Raw genomic sequence first — 9,298 nt, 5'->3', positions numbered from 1 at the left:
CATCCTTCTAATCCAAGACCTGTCAGTGCATCCTGGATCACTTCTTTCTATATTTTGGACGCATTGGGATCTGCACCGAGCAGGTTTTTTGTTTATATTTCTTTAAAGGAGAGTGCCAAGCCATCACAATTAATTTTATATAATTTTACGTACTATCCACAGACTTCAGGTGGAAATGTATATACGAATGGTGGGGAAAAATATATACGAAGCAAAAAACTAAAATGTTATGGTGGGGAAAAATTGTGATTGAAAACCCCTTCCACCTGAAGTCTGTGGATAGTCAATACAATGTCAAACACAGATCTGCACACCAGTCAAGCCATAAGACTTGCTTTTCACACACACATTCAATGACAAACACACAGACGTCATTGACAGACACAGACTCTCACTGATTTGACATGCACACATTCACTAACAAACACAGATACACTCACTGACACAACACACATTCACTGACAGGCACACAAACACTCAATGAGAAACACAGACTCTCACTGGTGTGACAGACACTCACAGACAAACACATACAAATTCACTGACAGACACACACTTTCACTGACAGACACACACACACACACATTCTCTCACACACACACTCACAAATGACTAATATTATTATATTGATTGGTCCACCCAGTCTCCATTCTTTTGGGGGGCAGCGGTGAGGCAGTCAGCTGTGAGCACATCAGAGGCAGCGAGGGAGTCGTAATCCTCCTGCTCTGCTCCCTCACGGGCTGTCTACGGATGCAGGAAGCTACATCACATTCCAGCTCCCGGCATCAGTAGACAACGCGCAAGGGAGCAGAGCAGGAGGATTACAGCTCCCTTGCCGCCTCTGATGTGCTCACAGTCACCCGCCTCAGGGGTCCATAAACTGCTTCCTCCATGACAGAAGGAAGCACCAGGGGTGTCCATGCGGTCATTTTGGGTAGGATGCAACCAGGGCTGGCCTTAGGCCTTTAGATGCCCTGTGCAAAAAAATCACACACACAGGCTTACAGTCACACACACAGGCAGATAGTCACACACACAATTACAGTCACACACAGGCAGACAGTCACACACACACAGTTACAGTCACACACAGGCAGTCAAACACAGAGGCAGACAGCTACACACACAGAGGCAGATAGTCACACACACACACAGTTACAGTCAAAAACACACAGTTACAGTCACACACAGCTACAGTCACACACACATTTACACACACACACACAGTTACCTCTGTCCATTATGGACTGAAAGGGAGATGTGGAGGCAGTGTAGCTCCTGTTGTCTGGATGTTGGACATGATTTGTGGGGGCATGGGCTCTTCAGGCCCCCCTAGTCACTTCACTGGAGGCAGAGCCACTATACCCCCTATACCCACTAGAACACTTGTACCACCTGCAACCCCTGCATACCCCATACCCCCTCCACCCCCGTCCCCCCCCCAAAATGTTTAAATATACTCTGAATTCACATATCCTGACACTGAAATCAAAGTCATGCATATATTCACTTATACTAGGGCTTACAGTGAATTTACACAAAGAAACATACATTAATTTTACATGCACATCCAATCAAATACATGGAACATCTACACCAACATATATATTGGTCTGCAGGGGGCCTAGGTCCTGGTTTTGTCCATGGGGCCCAGACCACTCTCAGTCCCACCCTGATCATACCTGTTCACAGGATTCTCCAAGAGACCGTGATTTGAGGATACAATAGTTATGGTACACTGTATGTCAGCGGATCTGTCTGGGACACTGATAAAGTCTATTGTGTTAAGATGTTAACCCAGGATTTCAGAGATGTTGGGGATATCGTAAAATGTTGGCCTGTTATTGACTCCCATGGACAAGTTTGAGATGTACTGACCTGACCCAGTGAAGGAAAACATCTGACTGATTGGACTGTTTCATTTAGGTAGGTCCAACAGCAATCCATGGGTCAGTCATTTAATGAGAGCATGTGAACCTTGTTTTTTTACTTCTCTTTAGTCCTTACAAGAACTATATCTAGAGTAGATATTTATTTTACAGAAGCCATACAACTTCTTGTTCACTTATTTTAGGTATATCTTACATTCTGTTTGAAACACGGGTCGGTTGCTTGAAGAATCAGATACCTGCAGAGACTCTGAACTTCATAAATTCCATTGCTGACATGATGAAGTACAATATGATTGTGTTTCTCCTTCCATACTGGACCAATGACATCCTGCCATTCTTTAAATACTACATAGAAAGCTGGGACAATATATTTAACTTTGGTGAGCAGTTTTATTAGAAGAATCCTCTCCTTGTTACAGTTTTGGACTGATAACATTGATAATCTCGATTTTCCAATTTAGCAAAAAAGTTGATTGACCAGAAGATGCAGACCATACAGGATCGTTTGGACCGTGGTGAAGAAGTAAAGGGTGAATACTTAACGTATTTACTATCCAGTGGGGAGCAAACGCCTAAGGAAGTGTATGGCAGTGTGGCTGAACGGCTATTGGCTGGAGTGGGGGAAAAAAAATAGTTTGCATGAAAGTGGAAAGTGAAAGTGTAAGCAGGCAGATCGGGGCAGAGCAGCAGCAGCAGACTTGAATTCAGGTAAGATTTTACTTTATTTAGGGAGGCAAGAGGGGACCAGGGGGCTAGATGGTGGTTTTAACACTATAGGGTAAGGAATAGATGTTTGTGTCCCTGAGCCTATAGTGTTCCTTTCAAGTTTCCCTCTTGTATATATACGTACATGTATCAAGCACTTTGAACTGCAACTCCTATTGTCCTCAGCTGCCCAGCTAGGAATTTAATGCACAGGAACTAGAGAGTTCAGTGTCCCCTACTCTTCTCAGTAGGTAAATTATAGGAATATAGTAATTCCTTTACTTCAGGTACATTAAAAATTAATCATATTCTAATAAATAGTTTTTCACATAAAATCCAGCCTAAAGATTGTTCAACAAACTCCATGAAAAACACTCTGTGCAATTTTATAACATCATGCAGGGTGTGATTGTCTTAAAAACTAAGTCCATAATGGTTCCTGGGCTAAATAAACATCATAGCTTGCATATCATGCTCCCCCCACCGCTTGTCTAAGGAAGAAGATGTGGCATTGTATTGCCCTCACCATGTGGTGGCGCTGTGATAACATTCTTCTCTCTCTCTCCAGACTTCCAACACACTGTCATGGGCTCTGTATTATCTGGCACAAAACACGGAGATACAGGACCAGCTTTATAAAGAGGTGACAGGGATTGTCCCTGGAGAAACTATACCCACTGTAGAGGACATCTCAAAGATGCCACTGCTGAAGGCTGTCATTAAAGAAACACTGAGGTAGGTTCTCCTTGAATTTTGAATGCCGTCACATTTATTGGAACACTGAGGTCATATATTGCAATAAGATGAAGTGCATCGATGGAAAAAATACAGGTCACATATGTACTATTGCAAAAGCTTGAACTTTAAAATATTTATGTAATCATTAGGGAACTCCAGCAGAATGTCATTCACCTCTCACAGCCGCTTCCTGTGATGGCCTTTTACTGTACTGCTTGCATGATCTCAGTTTGGCCATGAGAGATGTTTATCCAGAACATATAACCTTATTATGCCTTTAAAAATATACATGTTCTTCAGTGTCAATTCTAAGCCAATCAGGAACTTCAGGCCAGAGAGGCAGAATTGTTGTCCCATTTTAATTTACTAATTCCAAAGGACTCCTGGAATTTGGTGTAAATCGAAGATTTGTGGAGGAGTATGAAAACAGTATCCCACTGTTCAGCTGTTAGTGTGTGTCCCAGGTCCCTCTCCCAATATTTGGTAAAATAGGGAAGGGGAGCATCAGCGTGCGGAGTGTTCAGCAGGCTGTACAGTAGTGAGATCGCGTGCTGCGGCGGCGAGGGCCGGGTGCAGATGGTCTCAAATGCAGTGAGAGCTCTTGATGCCGAGGCGAGGTTAGGGATGCTCTTCAGGAATCGTACCAGTTGGTGGTATTGGAAGTGGTATCTACAGACTGAGGAAGCCTAGAAGGAAGGCTAAACACGTGTCTGAAAGAAGAGGAGAGAGAGGAAACAATAATTTAGTATTTATATGTGTATTTTTTATATACCGTATTTATACTTTTATTATTTTTTTGTCTAAATAAATTGTAATTTTAAAGCTATATACATCCATCTCTACCTCATATTTGGTATCCGGTTGAGGGAAGTGTCACCTCACAATTGACACTTATGCCTACAGTATTCAGAGCCAGTCACCAAAAGGCTCTGTAAAAGGTGAGCACTGAGTTTTTATATATATTCTCCACCACTTGCTTTAAGATAATCTGCACCAGGAGATTTCTTCTGTTTCTGTGCTTTATTTGGAGATAATCTACTGACAGAGGGAAGAAAGGAACAAGCCCTGTTGAGAACGATATAATTCTGGGGGATTTTTGCTTCCCAAAAGGAGTAAGTGAAATGTATCAATGTGCAGTGACTGGCACACCCACAACAAGGGAGGCATTTCCCACGTAGAATCACATTAAATGCTAGTAGTTATTGTTACCATCTCAAACCACTTCAGATGCGTTTACATGTTTTTTGGGGGCTTTCCGTTGCAGACCCTCTTTGCCCTGGCTCACTATCTCATAGCTCGAGAGGAGGCCAACTCTCCTGACCCCAACAAATTCATTCCTCAACGATGGTTTCGGGATGAGCGTGTCAAAAATAACACTTTCAGTTCAATCCCCTTTGGGTATGGCGTTCGAGCCTGCGTGGGACGGCGGATCGCGGAGCTAGAAATGCACTTAGTGTTATCTCGGGTAAATACGGGATATGACCATGTTCAAATGTCTCTTATGTCTATATTGACACAGTTTGATATAATATATGCAACATTTCATCTGCAAAAATGTTTTAGTAAAACTTTAAACAATCAATGTTATATTTACGTATCCCTTATATTTAACATGTGTGCGTTTGTGAGGTCAGAAAAAAATAGAATTAAATATAGAAATCCACATCTCTTCATCCTGTACCAGGGCTCCTCCATCTTAGTCCCACGTCAATCATTGTTGTGAACGTTGACTTTTTTACCTGGCAGTCAACTTCCTAGAAAGTATACAGAGAAGAGGTCAAAATCACACTATGTTTTTTTATATTTAATCTTTAATTTGCTTTTCTTTTCTTTTTTTTTTTTTTAACCAGAAACATATCATCTCCATATTATTATAAACATCTCCATATTATTAAAAAAAAAACGTACGTAGTTTAAGACAAACCATTATATTACCTACCAACATGTATACAGTTAGATACATAAATACTAACACACTAACATAGGACTTGGTGTTAGAGAATCTATAAGTGACTTCCTTGTGGATTCAAGGCAACGTTCGACTATATAATCATACGTATAGGCCCGTATGATCTCTTCATTTATCGTTCTTGACCCATTTCCTTGAGGATATTATTCCAAAGAGAATACTGGGCGTTGCCTTTGTTAACATATGACATACTGCCTCTTTCCATTCTATATTGGAAAATAAACTGTGTCTTAACCACAGACAATTAGTTAACTTTGTTGATTTACAATTTTTTGCTATGTCCAATTTTGTTGCTGTCATTAAATTGACAAATGTTTTTTTCTCAACTTGATTCAGCCCTTCATAGGCGTCAGGTCAAATTTTCGTCGTAACCAGTTTGAGAAGAATTCCTCATTCACATAATGTTTTGATTACTCCTCCTCATTTGCATTGTGTGCCCTGGCTATGCCTTATCTGAACTGGATTACGATGTAATTTGCTAGCTATTTAATAGAAATTTAAAATAAAACAGAGCATCACATGAAAAAAAAGGTTAAAGGGCATTATAAGTGATTTTTAAATTTTATTCCATGGTGTTTTCAGAGACGTGACAGTTCACTTTAACCAAAATATGTGTATACAATAAACATGATATTGAACCATACAGCAACATCTTGCAGGCTGTAACTCTGCTGTGTTGAAACATTCTCTCTGAACCTTCCCGGGTTAAACCTGTGTCTGTGTCAGAGATCAGTCTAGTTAATCAATACGCTGCTTTTACAATTTGCAGAGAGTAACAATGACTTTGCTTCTTCACTTAATTTTATTGATAAGAAAACTGATACCTGTCAACAAGGTGCGGCGTGTAAAGATCAATAAAGTGAACTCCGTCAAAGTCTTACTGTCTATCTGATAACTATTTCCAAGCACGAGTACGTCCCGAAATAAAGTACATTTATTCACCTTTGGAAGCTGTATGTATTCGGGACATATTATTCTCATAAAACTTGCGAAATATAAGTCTAACAAATGTAAATTCAATGCGAGCTAAACAGGTGGAATAAATAATCGCTCCTTGAGTCAGTAATTGATTAAAGATACCTTATAGTTTTTGTTTTTAGTTTTTTTTTTTTGTTTTATCTAGATCTGCCATCATAGACAGACTTAGTATAATTTTTTTTATCTCTTTTATAGCATAGGGTTCCCTCTTGCTGCTCTTCCATACAAACCTCAGCTTGGTGGAGTGGTTGGGTGAAATCTGTTCTGTGGACGGTTTGTCCCAGATGTGAAACACCCCAGCTCTGCCCAAGTTACTAATGTCCTACTTACTCGGTCACTGGAGTGTCCCTTTAATAAAATAAACTTACCCAGTATAACTTACTGTAACCTAATCTACACAGTGCACCTAACGTGTGTGGGAGCCTAGAGTGTCCCTTTAATAATATAAACCCACCCAGTATAACTTACTGTAACCTAACCTACACAGTGCACCTAACGTGTGGGAGCCTGGAGTGTCCCTTTAATAATATAAACCCACCCAGTATAACTAACTGTAACCTAACCTACACAGTGCGCCTAATGTGTGGGAGCCTGGAGTGTCCCTTTAATAATATAAACCCACCCAGTATAACTAACTGTAACCTAACCTACACAGTGCATCTAACATGTGTGGGAGCCTGGAGTGTCCCTTTAATAAAATAAACTTACCCAGTATAACTAACTGTAACCTAACATACACAGTGCACCTAACGTGTGTGGGAGCCTGGAGTGTCCATTTAATAATATAAACACACCCACTATAACTAACTGTAACCTAACCTACACAGTGCATCTAACGTGTGGGAGCCAGGAGTGTCCCTTTAATAAAATAAACCCACCCAGTATAACTAACTGTAACATGACCTATGCTGTACACCTAACGTGTGGGAACCTGGCGTGTCCCTTTAATAATAATAATACAGGGGTTTGGGGGGATTCAGAGTAGGGTTGGAGGAGTCAATAGTTTTTTATTGATGAACCAATTTTAATGATATTACATTCAATGAATGCTTAACGTACGTATGGAGATTTGTTTGACTAAGTACGGAAGATGACATCTTTTAGATGAGCTCCATTTGCCACCTCGCAAAGTCGGACTCTTTCGATTAAATTGATCATAACATTAGTTAATGTTTGAGACACTAGTGTTCAAATTTCTGCACAGATATTCTCGTTGAGCTGCTCAAGTGTACGCGGTTTGTTGTCCTACACCCGCTCCTGCAGATATCCCCACAGTAAGTAATCGTGAGCAGAAAGGACGGGCGAACATGACGGCCATTTAATCTGGGAATCTCATGAAATTACCCACTATCTAAAGCTACCGGCAAAAGGAGTCAATGTGAAACTCATAAAATGCTACACAGCAAAATATACAAAAGAGAAAACTTTGCAATGTATCAGGAACTGATATTTAGGTGCATGAGTCAATTTATTAATAACATCTATAAACATTTCCAAAAACTGATAAAATGCTAATTGATGTACGTAGAATATTCATAAAAAGCTCATAAACATATCATCCAAAGAAGACATTCAATAAAATAAAATTACAAGATACAGTAAAATGGAGAATATAAATAAATTATTTTTTATCAACACATCAAAGAACTAATAAACAAATACAAACATGTGAGCATCGAAGCCAAAATAAAAGGGGATGGGAACGAGTGCACGTGTCAGTGTTTGCAGATAACACAAACTTTGTAAAGTAATACAATGTGAGCAGGATTTTGCTTTGCTGCAGTGGGATTTAGAATGGGGGACTGTGCACTCAAATGGCAGATGGTCTGTGATGTAGATAAATGCAAAGTTATGCACTTTGGGGTAAAGAATGCACAGGCAACTTAGACCCTAAATAGTAATGACTTAGGTAAACAACACATGCAGGGCCGGACTGGAACGAAAATTCAGCCCGGGCAGTTAATGGCAGAGCAGCCCACTGTGAGAGGCGGGGCCAAAAGGGTGTGTGTTAATTGTGTATATAAACGTATATAGAGTAGTGTGTGTGTGTGTGTGTATGTATGAATGCATGGGGGTGTGGTGTGTATGAGGGATATAGAGGGTGTAGTGTGTATTTATAGAGGGTGAAGTGTGTGAGTGCAGGGGGTATAGTGTGTATTTATAGAGGGTATAGAGTGTGTGAGTGCGGATAGCGTATTGTATGTTTAGGGGGTATAGCGTTTGTGTACTGTGTGTATGTGAATGATGGGTGTGTATATAAGGGTTATAGAGTGTGTGTAATGTGTTTGTGTGTAAGTGCAGGAAATGTAGTGTGTGTGTATTTAAAGGGGTATAGAATGTGCGTAGTGTGTGTGTGAGTGCAGGGGGTATATAGTGTGTCGTGTGTAAGTGCAGGGTGTGTAGTGTGTCAATAGGGGGCAGGATGGCAGAGTGTGTAGTGGATTAATATGGGATAAGATGGCAGGGGTTAATACAGGGTAAAATTACAGGGGGTGTAGTGGGTTAATAGTGTGTAAGATGGCAGGGGGTGTAGAGGGCTAATAGGGGTATGATGGCAGGGGGTGTAGTGGGTTAATAGGGGCTAAGATGGCAGGGGGTGTAGAGGGTTAATACGGGGTATGATGGCAGGGGGTGTAGTGGGTTAATAGGGGGTAAGATGGCAGGGGGTGTAGAGGGTTAATACGGGTATGATGGCAGGGGTTGTCGTGGGTTAATAGTGGGTAAGATGGCAGGAGGTGTAGTGGGTTAATAGGGGCTGTAGTGGGTTAATAAGGGGTATGATGGCAGGGGGTGTAATGGGTTAATACAGGGTAAAATGGCAGGGGCTGTAGTTGGTTATTAGGGGTTAAGATGGCAGGGGGTGTAGTGGGTTATCACAGGGTAAAATGGCAGGGGGTGTAGTGGGTTAATAGGGGCTAAGATACAATAACTAAATTACTTATAGCTAGTGTCCATAAATATATATGTCCATTTAATTTTATATTTAGAATGCCATGCAGCTTGTCTCACGAGTGGT

Source organism: Pelobates fuscus, chromosome 8 (genome assembly GCF_036172605.1).
Source record: "Pelobates fuscus isolate aPelFus1 chromosome 8, aPelFus1.pri, whole genome shotgun sequence".
NCBI classification, from domain to species: Eukaryota; Metazoa; Chordata; class Amphibia; order Anura; family Pelobatidae; genus Pelobates; species Pelobates fuscus.
This window is presented reverse-complemented; position numbering follows the sequence as displayed.